This window comes from Lissotriton helveticus, chromosome 5_1 (genome assembly GCF_964261635.1).
Source record: "Lissotriton helveticus chromosome 5_1, aLisHel1.1, whole genome shotgun sequence".
Taxonomy (NCBI): Eukaryota; Metazoa; Chordata; class Amphibia; order Caudata; family Salamandridae; genus Lissotriton; species Lissotriton helveticus.
The window spans coordinates 2041373137-2041388353 of NC_136065.1; positions in this window are offsets into that span (position 1 = coordinate 2041373137).

Consider the following 15217-nt stretch of genomic DNA (forward strand, 5'->3'; position numbering starts at 1 on the left):
TTGGCCCAGGGCCACCAAAATCCTTAAAATGTCCCTGCCGTACCATTTACTCGGTGTTCATAAGAATGTTTTTTAAACCCGTATTTTTAAAGTGTGGCGCTGTTTTTTGGCGCCAATTGCCATTTAGTATTTGAATAATGTTAGTGGCTTTCACTAATGTAGGGTTTTATCGTTATGTAAGAAGCTTAAAAGACTACTGTGAATCAAAAAACGAATTAATTATTCTTAAAGTTTCAGCCGGCTTCGAAATTTACTGTCAGCCCTCACCAAGTTTGCTGGGAAGGATTTCCTTTCCTCCTAAAGAGATTGTGATTGTACCGAGCAGTTCTCTATACTTAGGCTGCCACCTAGTGGTCAATCCAACCACATGAGATTGTGATTCCTTATAGCAGAGTACCTTTAAATAATAGCAATAGATGGTGCATAGCGTTAGCTTTAGCGGGCGCACAGATTATTTAAACTGACCAACCAGATTGTGGGAACTCGAAGGCTCATTTACCACCTTTACGTTTTATTTATTAGCTCAATTATTTTTAGACTTGCCTTGACATCTATTTTTTATGTATGTTGCTGTTTCTATGAAGCAATACCAGACATGGAACGAGTAAAGCACTTCTGCCAAGGGGAAAGGTTGTGCTCTGAAAACCTGTGAATATCAGTTGTTAGCACACATGTTTACCACGCATGTCTTTACCACATGGTGGAAGGGTTAGGGTACAGGGGTGTGCAAGAGTGAGTGTAAATAAGAGGTGGTAAGGGTGGAGGCAGGGGAAAATAAAGAATAGTAAGGGGCTTTTAGAATTCAGGATGGGTAAGGGTTCAGGGATATGAGGGTGTTTTGGGTTCAGGGTTGGGTAAAGGTACGGAGTGGTATGGTCCTTTTAGGGTAAGATCACGGGTATCGGGTAGTAAGGGACTTTTAAGGGTAGTGGGATTGGGAGATTGGTATAGATTACATAAAAACGGTGTTTGTGCCCCCCCCCCCCAAAAAAATAATATATATATATATATGTATCCTAGCTGATCCATGAACCCTTAAAACACATAAATTCCCTCAATGAAATATATTTAAAAATGCAAACATGCTTGGTAAAGTGCCATATTGAAAAGTGCCAGAAAAGATCATGAGTGGCACCTACGTACATGGTCATTGCTGCGTGACTTGTAAGTCTACTGTGTGGTAATGCCTGCGTTGTAAAGACTCCTACCAAATCTGCTGATTTAGAACAGGTATTACACCAGGTAAACTGAAGGTATAAGTGGAAACAGGCCAGTTATACTATTATTTAGTTCTCACTTTTCATAGCATTCCGATTCCAAAGCATGCGTGTGTTCTCTTTGCAAATAACTCCAGCAGAAGTGCAGACTCATTATGAAAGAGAGAGGGCGGTCTAGCAGATCAGAGGAGTGGGAACTTTCAAACTGAAGAGGGTGGAGAGTTGCAGTCATGTTTTTAGAGCACACACTTGGCCCCAGCGCATTCCAGCACTTTACACCAGAAGCAGACCGTGTTACACATTCCTCAATCACAGGGAGAGGGACGGATTTGCCCACAATCATCGTATGTGATGTGATGTGAGATGAAGCTTATATAGCGCGCTACCACTCCAGGGAGTATCTTGGCGCTTGGATTCCTGAAGACAGCAGGTAGTAGATGGAGAAAAAACTACCTGTCTATAAGACACATCATAGGAGTCCCATGCATTCGGCGTTTGGCAAGGAATAGATCCATGTTTTTAAAAGTTTTCTGAATTTTAGTTCAGTAGTGGATTGACGCAAAAGTAAGGGAAGTTTATTCCATGCCCTTACGCCAGTGACTGCAATGGATTTGCCTCCTCTAGTTGACAATTTGAACCTAGGGACATGAAGTAAGTCGGCTGTGGAAGACCTGAGTGATCTTGACAGATGGTATTGTTTGAAGTATTTGCGCAAGTACAGAGGGCCGTGATGGTAAAAGGCTCTGTAGGTAATAGTAAGAACTTTAAAAAGTATGCGCTTTTGTATTGGGAGCCAGTGTAATGCATCAAGAGCTGTAGAAGCCGAAGATTTCCTGGGCAGTCTGAGGACCAGTCTGGCAGCTGCATGCTGGACCATTTGAAGTTTATGCAGGGCTGATTTATTAAGTCCTGCATAAAGGCTGTTACAATAGTCCAGCCTCGATGTTATAAGAGCAACAGCTACTGTACATCTGGCCCTCAGGGGAAAAAGATCGAAACATTTTTTAAGGCTCCTAATGATGCCGAAGCACACCCCTGCTACTTCCTTGGCTTGCTGATTAAAAGTCAGAGTGTTATCAAATTTTATGCCTAGGTTTCGAGCAGCACTGATGGTATTCGGGGGGGCCTCTGCCTTTCAGGCCACCAGTCTTGTGGAGAGAAGGAATTGTTGAGTCCAATAGGGATGATTTCAGTTTTTGACGAATTACACTTCAGATGGTTGTGTGACATCCATTTGAAGGTTGCTGACAGACATTCTTTCAATATTTGTTCTGCGTTAGATTGATTTTTGTCAAGAGTCAGAACAAGCTGAGTGTCATCAGCGTAGGCGACGGTACTGATGTTGTAGGAGGAGATTATATTTAGTAGGGGAACCATATAAAGATTGAACAAAGTAGGGTTTAAACTAGAGCCCTGCGGGACCCCTGTTTTGATAGTTTTTTCTTCTGAAGAGAAGTCGCCTTACAATCTGGCGCCTATGTGCTAGATAGTTTTTAAACCACTCGAACACGGTTCCTGCTATGCCTGCATTGGTAAGGCGCTGTAAAAGGATAGCAAGGGATACCGTGTCGAAAGCTGCAGAGAGATCTAATAAGATCAGGACAGCATGTTTGCCCTGATCCAATGCAGCACGGATGGTTTCAGTGGATGACAGGAGTGCAGATTCAGTGGAATGGTGGGTCCTGAAACCTGCTTATCTGAAAGAGACACGTTAGTGATAGATTCCTTACCTTAGAATATCCCCAGGCGTCAGACTGGATCCGGAAATTTTTGCGTAGCAATACCCCTGCGCGTCGGTAGGCGTCGTCCGCGGCTCCACGGCCGTCGTCGGCGTCGTTAGCTCCGGAATGACATCGTCGGAGTACTTAGACGACGTCCATGCGCGCTGACGTCAGTTTTTTTTTTTTCCGCGCCAGCTAGCGCAGATCCGGAGAAGCTCTACCCCTAGTCATTTTTTTACTAAACTTTTTGATCTTTTTGATCATTTCTCTACTCGAGTCTTCGACTGCAACGGTGCCGGTAGGGATGCCCGGGTTCAAGCCCTGTTCGAAGTGCGACCGACTGATGTCGGTCATGGACCCCCATCGCCGGTGCCTGAAGTGCTTAGGCCTCGACCACGACGACCGCACCTGCTCCGACTGCCGTCCCTGACGTCGAAGGCTAGGCGGGAGCGGTCCCGCAAGCGGCTCGAGCTCCGGCAGTCGGCCTCGTGCCATTCCAGGCCCCGGTCCCACGGGAGGTCGAGGGACCGGTCACGGGGTCGGACTCCTCGCAGCTCCGGGAGTGGACATCGGTCGTCGGGATCCAAGTCCTCAGGTAAGAGGCATGAGCGGTCGGAGCGGCCTCATCGCTCCTCCGACCCACCCCGACGCTCGCGCGATGCGGCCGGGGGTTCGGGCGACACGGCCCACGCGGCTCCAAGTGAGTCGCAAGCGTCGCCGCCTGCCCCACACCTTCAGGTCCCTTGGCACGGCGCGACGCCAGAGGAGGTCGAGCGGTACCTCATGGCCATGAGGTCCCTCCCACCTCAGCCGGGTCCCGTGGCGCCTTCGGGCCCAGCGGTCCCGGCTGGAGACCCTAGCGGGTCGGGCGCTACGGCCCCGACGCCGCCGGGTGCTTAGGCCCCGGCGCCGCCGGCGACTTCGGTCCCGGCGCCGCAGGACCTCACCGGATCCGCTTCCGGATCCGGGTCGTCGCCGGTCGACCTCACGACCTCACCGGCGCCAGCCCCGAGGGTGTCGCCCCCGGCGCCCGTTGTGGACGCCGTCCCCACTCTTCCCTTCGGTCCGACTCTGGCGCCAGAACGGCGCCGCTTCCGACAGCCTTTGGAGATTTTTATTTCCATGAGGAGGCCCAGTCTGTTGACCCTGGGTTACAGGAGACTGGTGACGGAGGTGATTGGGAGGGGTCTGAGGACCCTCTGGCACAGGAATGCCAGTCTCAAGAGGACTGGACATATGAGCTTGGGGAGGCCAGTGGTATTGACACCTCGCCAGACACTGGATTTGTCTCCCCTCCCACCGTGGCTACGGAGGAGGGGGCTGCTTATAGAGTAGTGTTGACGAGGGCAGCCAAGGCCTTGGGCCTTGAGCTCCCCGTTGCGGCCGTGAGGACTAACCTCCTCACTGAGGTTCTTAAACCGCAGGCAAGCTCCAGTGAGCCTCTGCTGCCGTTTAATGAAGCCTTATGTGACGTTCTTGTGGGCACTTGGTCCAAGCCCGCCACAGGTCCGCCTGTGGATAGGAACGTGGCCAGACGCTACCGCCCGGCTCCGGGCAACCCTTGCTTTTTGTCCACCCATCCCACCCCCGAGAGCCTGGTTATCCAGTCCTCCACTTCCCAGACCGCATTCCCGACGGCCCCGCCCGATCAGGAATCCAAGAGATACGAACAGTTCGGAAAGAAGGTGTTCTCGTCCCTAAGTTTGGGACTGCGGTCTGTCAATACCGCGTGTCTCTTGGGCCGCTACACCCACACCCTGTGGGACACGGTTGCGGACGTGCTGCCACAATGCCCGGAGGAGGTCCGGGCTAAACTCGCGCAAGCCCTTGTGGAGGGTCGAGATGCGGCACGATACTCTATCCGGTGTGGGCTGGATACCACGAACTCACTGGGCAGGGCGATGGCAACGACGGTGGCAGTTAGACGCCATGCCTGGTTGAGGTCCGCCAACTTTTCGGCCGATGTCCAGGCCACTCTTCTGGACATGCCCTTCGATGGCCGTCGCCTTTTTGGCGACAAGGCGGACCATGCGCTGGAGCGCTTTAAGGACTCCAGGGCTACGGCCAAGTCCTTAGGCCTTTCGGCCACGCGCCAGCAATCGGGTGCATTTCGCTCCTTTCGTGGCCACAGAAGGGGCGTCCCCACACGTGCTGCCAGCCACGCACGGCAGAATACCCAGGAGCGCGGTGGCGGCCGTGGAAACCGCCGTGGCGGCGGTCGGGGTCAGCGGCGAGGCCAGTCCACACCTCCCTCCGCAGCACCTGCCTCAAAACCTTCCTAGTCCGAGTTTTCAGGCCCATGTGACGCCTGTGGGAGGCAGGGTTCGCCATCACCACTCCCACTGGCGCACTGCCACGTCGGACAGGTGGGTGCTGCAAATCGTCCGAAGGGGCTACTCCCTCCCCTTCGAGGCGACCCCTCCAGCCATGCCACCGCAATTCCACCGCGTGTCGGGGGATCACTTGCAACTTCTGCAAGAGGAAGTCACGGCCCTCTTGGCCAAGGGGGCCATCGAGCGCGTTCCTGGGCCAGAAGTAGGTTGTGGATGTTACTCCCACAACTTTCTGGTGCCCAAGAAGGGCAAGGGGGGCCTGCGCCCTATCTTGGATCTACGGAACGTCAACGGCTTCCTCCGACAAGAGAAGTTCAAGATGCTGACTTTGGCTCAGGTCTTAGCTGCCCTGGACCCCGGAGACTGCATGGTAGCGTTGGGCTTGCAGGACACTTATTTTCACATCCCTGTCCTGCCAGCCCACCGGCGTTATCTGCGGTTCACGGTAGGCCACGAGCATTTTCAGTTTACCGTGCTCCCCTTCGGCCTTACAAGCGCCCCACGGGTGTTCACGAAGGTGATGGCGGTGGTCGCAGCTCATCTGCGCAGGTTAGGGGTGTCAGTCTTCCCCTACCTCGATGACTGGTTGTTGAAGGCGGGCTCGCCCCAGACAGTCGTCAGCCACCTCCAGACTACGGCCAACCTCCTGCACTTGCTGGGGTTCTCCATCAATGTGGCGAAGTCGCACCTGTGTCCCTCTCAGAAGCTCCTCTTCATCAGAGCAGTTCTGGACTCGGCGCGGTTTCGGGTTTACCCTCCCGAACAGCGGGTTCGGGATATTCAGGCTCTGATTCCAATCTTCCAGCCTTTATCCCGAGTCTCGGTCAGGTTGACGCTGCGACTTCTGGGACTGATGGCCTCCTGCATCCTTCTGGTGCGTCACGCCCGGTGGCGGATGCGGGCTCTGCAGTGGGACCTGAAGTTTCAGTGGGCCCAGCATCAGGGCAACTTGTCTGACCATGTCTTGATCTCGGAGGGCACTGCAAGACAGTTGCAGTGGTGGCTCACGGACCGCGATTGGGTCAGTGGCAGATCCCTCTCCCTACCCCACCCGGAGCACGTAGTTGTGACGGACACATCCCTGCTGGGCTGGGGAGGCCACATGGGAGAGGCGGGGATCAGAGGACTCTGGTCTCCGGCGGAGGCCCGGCTCCACATCAACCTGTTGGAGTTACGGGCGATTCGTCTAGCACTGATGACATTCCTCCCCTCTGTCCGGGGGAGTGTAGTGCAGGTGTTCACGGACAACACCACCGCCATGTGGTACTGCAACAAACAGGGCGGGGTGGGGTCGTGGACCCTATGCCAGGAGGCTCTGCGCCTCTGGCAGTGTCTGGAACATCAGGGCGTGACCCTGGTGGTTCAACACCTGGCAGGTTCTCTGAATGCCAGGGCGGACAAACTCAGCCGTCGGTGCATGATGGATCACGAATGGCGTCTGAGCTCGGACGTGGCGCAAGGCTTCTTTCAGCAGTGGGGAGAGCCTTGGTTAGATCTATTCGCCACCGAAGAGAACGCGCAATGTCATCAGTTCTGCGCGTTGGAATTTCCAAGGCGGCGCTCGCTCGGAGACGCTTTTCGTCGCGAGTGGAGTTCCGGTCTATTGTACGCCTTTCCGCCTATACCACTTCTGCCCAGAGTGCTGAAGAAGATCAGGCGCGACCGGGCCCAGGTTATCCTTGTGGCTCCGGACTGGGCACGAAGATACTGGTACTTGAGCATGTCAGTCGATCCCCCGATTCGTCTGCCTCTTCAGGAGGACCTTCTGTCGCAGCAGCAGGGGACGGTCCTCCACCCGAACCTGTCCAGTCTCCACCTACAAGCTTGGAGATTGAGCGGCGACACTTGATGCCATTTGACTTGCCTCCCGAAGTCTGTAATGTCATTCTGGCAGCCAGGCGTCCCTCCACAAAGTCGGTATACGCCTGCAGGTGGAACAGATTTGTGGCATGGTGCACAGCGAAGGCTGTGGACCCACTCTCTGCCCCCCTTTCTGAGGTTCTCCTCTTTCTTCTGTCTCTTGCCCAGCAGGGCTCTGCTCTGGGCACTATCAAGGGCTACCTTTCTGCCCTTTCAGCCTTTCTAAGGCTGCCTGATCAACCTTCTTTGTTCAAGTCCCCTATTGTAAATAGATTTCTAAAGGGCATCACACACACATTCCCTCCTGTTCCGTTTGTGATGCCTCAGTGGGACTTGAACCTGGTTCTTACGTTTCTGATGTGCGCTCCCTTTGAGCCACTTCACAACTGTCCTCTTCGCCTTCTTACTCTGAAGACTGCTTTCCTGGTTGCCATCACCTCTGCCAGGAGAGTGAGTGAGCTCCAGGCCCTTTCTTGTACTCCACCTTTCCTTTCTGTCCATCCGGACAAGGTTGTGTTGCGTACCAAGCCATTTTTCCTGCCCAAGGTTGTTTCAGCCTTCCACATCGGGCAGTCCATCACCTTGCCAACCTTCTTTCCGCCTCCGCATCCCTCTAAAGAGGAAGAGCGGCTCCACCGTCTGGACCCAAAACGTGCGCTCTCATTTTACTTGGATCGCACACGCCAGTTCCGGGTGGATGACCAACTCTTTGTTGGTTACGTGGGCGCTAAGAAGGGGAAGGCGGTACACAAGCGGACCATCTCCCGGTGGATCATCTTGTGTATCCAGGCATGTTACTCCATGGCTAAGAAGGAGCCCCCTGTTGGATTGAGGGCTCATTCCACTCGGACCACGGCGACTACGACTGCCCTGGGCCGGGGAGTGCCCTTGCAGGACATTTGCCAGGCAGCTACGCGGGCCTCGTTGCACACGTTCGCTCGACATTACTGCCTGGACAGTCAAGTCCGGAGGGATGGCTTCTTTGGCCGTTCCGTCCTCCAGGACTTTCTGGTGTAATTATTGGTTTTCAGACCCACCACAGGGGTTGGTATTGCTGGGGTATCTATTCTAAGGTAAGGAATCTATCACTAACGTGTCTCTTTCAGATGCACAAGTTACTACTTGTGTAACGATATATCTGTAAGAGAAATTAGATAGTAATAGATTCCTTACCGATCCACCCATCCTCCCCGTTCTGCGAACCGATATCTAGGGTTAAGGTCATCCCCTTTCAGGGCCCTAGTTTCTTGGCACCAGTGTTGGTTCTATCATGGCTCTGCGTATCTGGCGCGGAAAAGCTGTGTATCAGAACTGACGTCAGCGCGCATGGGCGGCGTCTAAGTACTCCGACGACGTCATTCCGGCGCTAACGACGCCGACGACGGACGCGGAGCCGCGGACGACGCCTACCGACGCGCAGGGGTATTGCTACGCAAAAATTTCCGGATCCAGTCTGACGCCTGGGGATATTCTAAGGTAAGGAATCTATCACTAACTAATGTCTCTTACAGATATATCGTTACACAAGTAGTAACTTGTGCGACAAGGATGTAAAATGTCATTTTCTTCCAAAAATGCCATAAGATGTTTGTTGGCCACAGACTCTGTAATCTTGCAAATGGCGGGAAGAAGAGAAATCGGACGTAAGTTAGAAAGGATAGTGGGGTCTTGTAACGCCTTTTTCTGTAATGGTTTCACTATCGCTACCTTCCACTGAGGGGGAATCTCTCCCGATTGGAGGGACGAGTTGATAATGGCATTGATATAAGGGTTTACCTCCTGTATAATGGATTTAAGGAGTGTAGGGGGGCAGGGATCTAAAGGGGATCCTGATTTCAGGGTAGAAATTCCCTGTAAAGAGTCGTCAAGGCTAATATGGCTGAAATTTTCCCATATGTGTTTATGGGTCTTGAGAGCAGTTTCATTCACGAGTTCTGCTGTTACAAATTGAGGGAAGTCTTTAGTAAGCGTTTCTATTTTTTGGGTGAAGTAAGAGGCTATGTCATTACATAAGACCTGAGACGGAGGGATCTCTTGGGTAGCAGTTTTAGGCTTCGTGAAGCTGTTAACGATTTTAAAAATTTCTTTTTGTTTATTATTAGCTGCTTCGATACGGGAAGTGAAATAATTAATCTTTGCAGATTTGATAGAAGAGTGATATGATCTTCTGGCCACTCACAAACTCACCACTGCCTGCGAGGGAGCGTCTACAGCACCAGAAGCGAGGAGCGCTTTTCGTGTAAACTTTTTGCCTGCATTCCGTTTCCATCGAGGTCGCGCTGCTGGTGGGAGCTCTCCTGTGCTCGACGGAGGCTGTCAGCTCCCAGCAAGCGCTTGACCCCATCTCCATTGGCTGCCTGCACCGGGGGACTGCGAGGCCCAGAAGCCTTTGCTTCCAACACCTGGTGCCTCTTCCCCCGGCGGTAACGCCCCCTACCTGCGGCCTTTAACTTTTCGTGACACCCGCTTCGCGGGTGCCACTCACAAACTCACCACTGCCTGCGAGGGAGCGTCTACAGCACCAGAAGCGAGGAGCGCTTTTCGTGTAAACTTTTTGCCTGCATTCCGTTTCCATCGAGGTCGCGCTGCTGGTGGGAGCTCTCCTGTGCTCGACGGAGGCTGTCAGCTCCCAGCAAGCGCTTGACCCCATCTCCATTGGCTGCCTGCACCGGGGGACTGCGAGGCCCAGAAGCCTTTGCTTCCAACACCTGGTGCCTCTTCCCCCGGCGGTAACGCCCCCTACCTGCGGCCTTTAACTTTTCGTGACACCCGCTTCGCGGGTGCCACTCACAAACTCACCACTGCCTGCGAGGGAGCGTCTACAGCACCAGAAGCGAGGAGCGCTTTTCGTGTAAACTTTTTGCCTGCATTCCGTTTCCATCGAGGTCGCGCTGCTGGTGGGAGCTCTCCTGTGCTCGACGGAGGCTGTCAGCTCCCAGCAAGCGCTTGACCCCATATCCATTGGCTGCCTGCACCGGGGGACTGCGAGGCCCAGAAGCCTTTGCTTCCAACACCTGGTGCCTCTTCCCCCGGCGGTAACGCCCCCTACCTGCGGCCTTTAACTTTTCGTGACACCCGCTTCGCGGGTGCCACTCACAAACTCACCACTGCCTGCGAGGGAGCGTCTACAGCACCAGAAGCGAGGAGCGCTTTTCGTGTAAACTTTTTGCCTGCATTCCGTTTCCATCGAGGTCGCGCTGCTGGTGGGAGCTCTCCTGTGCTCGACGGAGGCTGTCAGCTCCCAGCAAGCGCTTGACCCCATCTCCATTGGCTGCCTGCACCGGGGGACTGCGAGGCCCAGAAGCCTTTGCTTCCAACACCTGGTGCCTCTTCCCCCGGCGGTAACGCCCCCTACCTGCGGCCTTTAACTTTTCGTGACACCCGCTTCGCGGGTGCCACTCACAAACTCACCACTGCCTGCGAGGGAGCGTCTACAGCACCAGAAGCGAGGAGCGCTTTTCGTGTAAACTTTTTGCCTGCATTCCGTTTCCATCGAGGTCGCGCTGCTGGTGGGAGCTCTCCTGTGCTCGACGGAGGCTGTCAGCTCCCAGCAAGCGCTTGACCCCATCTCCATTGGCTGCCGGCACCGGGGGACTGCGAGGCCCAGAAGCCTTTGCTTCCAACACCTGGTGCCTCTTCCCCCGGCGGTAACGCCCCCGTGTACCAACCTCCCCATAAATTGGAGCGCATTACACGCAACGCGGGACGCGCGCGAGGAGAAGCGCGAGGCGAAGCCCGGGCCAAGGGCGGGCCCGTTTCAGCCCGTTCCAGACTGTGAGAGACTGGACTGGGCCACGGTATTTGCATTTTCTCTCCCAGCCATCTGTAAACTTTTTCTGATAGAAATTGTGGGGTTTATTATTATCACAGTTAAAAGCCTATAGTGAGACCTGTCTGTTCGTGCCCTATCGTCTTGTCCCTCAAGAACGAGAAGTTTAGCGTACGATCATGTCTAGAGTCACCAGAAGTAAAAAGGCAGATAAAACTAATGATATAACTGGACCCATTGACCTATTCCTAAATAAGGCCAATGCCGTCATTGATAACACCATTCAAATAATAGATCGACGGGTGTCTCACGAACTGGAGATGGCCAGGAAAAGATCATCATTGGGCCCGTTGGCCTCAGCACAAACCCCAATGCAAAAGGGCCCGACGATACCCCTGTTGAATCAAGCAAGTGCATTAGTTCACACAGTTCCAAACACTGTGGACCTGTCAGCAACACAGTTATCACTAGGTTCAGATTCTGATTCTGTGGAGGATCTGGAAAAAACACCAGATTTACAACTCCTACACAATCATGAAATGGTTTTAGAACCCAACCCCATGGGGGATAGGGAGGGTGCCATACCTAAGAAGTTAAACAAGGGGTTGAACCCACATGAGCTTCCATCAGCTCCACCAAACGGTGTGAACCCCTGCAACCTGAATAAGTATAGTAACAACATCGTAATGCTGCAAACCCCACCACAAACCAATAGTGTGATTATTAACACGCCCCCACAGAATAGCACGCTAATGGGGAACCTAGATACACTAGGTGCAGTAGGTGGTATACAAAAACCATGCACCACATGTGTGACACTACATGACTTTCTTACAAATAGTATGGGGGAATTGTTAAAATACCATCTGAAACCCCTGGAGAAAAGTATAAGGATAATTGAAAAACAACTCGCTAAACTAAATACTCCTGTATTCACCCAGAAGTCACTGAGTACCCTAGATATGGGGGAGGGGAAAATTAAACAGCCAAGTAAACCGGCTGAACCGGCTAAACCAACTCAACCACCCACTTTACCAGCTGTGTGCCCAAAGCCCCGTGGGCAAGACAAAGAAGGAAACACCCAGACTACTAAAAGCGTCAAACAAAACCCACAAAACACCCCCAAACCCCAAATTGTAGAGGGGAAGGGCCAACCCGTTACCACCAGTGATAACGTACAACCCACCCCAGCCCTAGTGGCTTTAAATACTCAGTTAGCCAAACTAAAGGAGACCTCACATAAATCACAAAAAACCCAGCCTCCCCAAACTCAGGGGAAACAGAGGTCGGGTTCTAGATTCAGGCGGCCGTACCACCTTCCACCTGAGGCTACCCCGTTCACTGTTGTCCTAACAGGGGTCTCAGAATTGCCAGAGGGCTCGGATGAGCCCCCGTGGTCACTGAGAAATAAAGTTCTGCAATGGCTTAGCCAAAATAGACCTATACAGCCATCGCACCTTAGCAGAATCAACTCAGTTAAAAGAGTGTTTTGGATTGGGGACACGAAAAAAAGCCTACAGGGTGATTGTGTTATAGTCAATTGTGACGACCCTGCCATGGTTGACTATATCTCTTCTTGGCCAGCGCTTGAAAAAAGGGGGGGGGTGGACGTACAGCGTCTTTCCTTCTTCTACCCACCGTTAAATACTCCCAACTACGAGAATACAACTGGTTGGGATGACGCCCAAGACTGGCCTTGGACACAGGTGGGGTACACCAATAGAAGCAGAAATAGGAACACCAATAAATGCTGGAACAGAGGCTGGGATTCCCGCCCCTGGCACCATAGTAGAGGCAACCCAAATTTTGACTATTGGGGGGGGTTTCCCACAAGAAACAGATACGACTGCTTAGACATGGTCGATTGACCAATAAAGGTCATCACAGGGGTATTAGAAGTCAATGTCGCCCAATTAAAGACCTATGATGTCCCCCCCCAGGTAAAAAACACAAACACAAATCCCGTGACAACAGAGATTACACCAGTGGAAGACACGGGGGGTGGAAACTGGTCAGGCCAGCAGTTAATAGAAAAACCCAGTATGCCATGGAGGGAGAGAGGTCTAGGGCCCACAATTGAAATTAGCAGCACAATCCCATACTTGAGCAAAGTAGACAGGACCAAGACCCAAACTGATAACGAGATTGAAGCCCCGCCCGTGGGCATTGTCTCACTAATTAGGCAGGAAGAACCCCGTCCAACCAATGAGGGGAAATGTTCGCTAAAAATAACATCATGGAACATCGCGGGGCTCGCGAAAAAAGTGCGGGACCAGCCATTCCTAACCTTTATGGAGAGGCAGGACATAATCTGCCTACAGGAGTGCTGGGACCCAGATGAGACCCATATTGAGGGTTTTAGCACTTTCTACGTTCCTTCGATCCAGGGTAACCGAGGCAGAGGCTCTGGGGGACTGTGCATTTTTACTTCTAACCTCTGTAACTTAGAACAGAATATATATGAGGCAAGTGGGCCAAAAACAGGTGTAGGGAGCTCACTACAAGGCCTGTTCATCAAATCAAATGGGCGATCCTTTTTTCTGATAAACCTCTATAATAACGTGCTAAAAGTTGAGGTTAAAATTTTAATAGCGGAACTGGATTCACTGCTAAAGAGAGCCAGGCGGCAGACTGCTTACTCATAGCAGGGGATTTCAACTGCCACCTATGTCCCTATAGTCAGACAAAAAACTGTGGCATCTTTGATTTAAAAGGGGATCCCACTACGCATTTTGACCATTCCTTAGGGGGAAATTTGCTGAACCAATTCATGCATGAATGGGATTTGGCCTTTATAAATGAACTCTGCCAGCCACCCGTAGCGTTTCAAACAACTTTTTTTGGTCATGGGGCAGGCACTGTAATCGACTTTATCCTAGTCTCAAACAGGAATCAAGGCTGGGTGGGGGGTTTTGACACTGAGGGCTTAGCAATAAGCGACCATTTTCCCATCAGTACTTCCCTTAAACTAGGGAAACCTGATACCCAAAAAATAAGTACCACGAATACACTGCATGGTCGTTCAGTGGCGTTGGCCAGGAAAAATGGCTATGCCATTAAATGGGCAAAAATCGAACCCACAAATTTTCTAAAAGATTTACTACAGAAAGAATCTAGACAATTTACTACCTGGTTGGAACTAAGTACCAACCCCGAGCAAATTGTACAGGCATATGATGAGATTAAAGCCACAATAAATACGAAGCTAATTAAAAAAATAAAGGCAGGGGATGAAACGAGAATACATGGCTGGTTTAATCGAGCCTGTACTAATGCACACAAAGCACTCTTACAGGCCCTAAAAACCGTACCTAGGGATAGCGGACGAGTCAAGGAGGCCAGAAAAGCTTATAAGCTGATCCTCCTAACTAGGAAGAAAGAACTTAAAAACACAGCCTGGGAAGCTTTGATAAAGGCAAGCGCATTAAGGGACAACACGTCTTTCTGGAAAGAAATTAATGCCCCCTTCTTTCAGGATAGGAAGGTAGACTCCATGGAAATAGGCATATCGGAAGACGTCTGGGTCAATCATTTTACCTCCCTCTATAAGAAAGAATCACTTGACTTGATCCCACAAGAGGTGATGGACGCGGGGGGAGAGCTTCCTTCACAGTCACAGGGACATTTTCCACTAAATTTCCACTAAATGTAATGTTCACCCCTACAGACCTGGAACAAGCGATCGCCCAGAGCGCAAGTTTAAAGGCCCCGGGGCCTGATGGAGTCCCCATTGATCTGTTTAAAGGGAACGTAGACCTCTGGGCCCCCTTACTAGCAAATGTCCTCAATGCTTACACCAAATTAGGCTTTCCCAACACATGGAAAGAAGCGATAGTCATCCCAATATTTAAAAAAGGGGACAGACAAGACCCAAAATGTTATCGCCCCATTTCCCTGTTAGATAATTTAATGAAGGTAGCAGGCAGGGTGTTGTTAACCAAACTACAAACCTGGTCCAAGAGCAACGGGATACTATCAAAATTCCAATACGGTTTTAAGTCGGGCGTGGGAACCATAGAGCAGGGCTTAAACCTGTCCCTCATAATAAATAAATACATTGGATCAAAAAAAGGGGACCTGTTCCTAACATTCGTCGACTTAACCTCGGCATTCGATTGTTTGGACCATGGAATCTTGTGGAAAACCCTGACCAAAATGGGGATAGATAAAAACATTTTAAGTTTTATCCAGGAATTGTACAGAGACGCAGGCGCCACGGTGAGATTTGGCAAAAATGGCGAGCAAACCAGAAAATTTCCAATAGCAAAGGGTGTCCGCCAGGGTTGCATTCTCGCACCGTTTTTATTTAATTTGTAT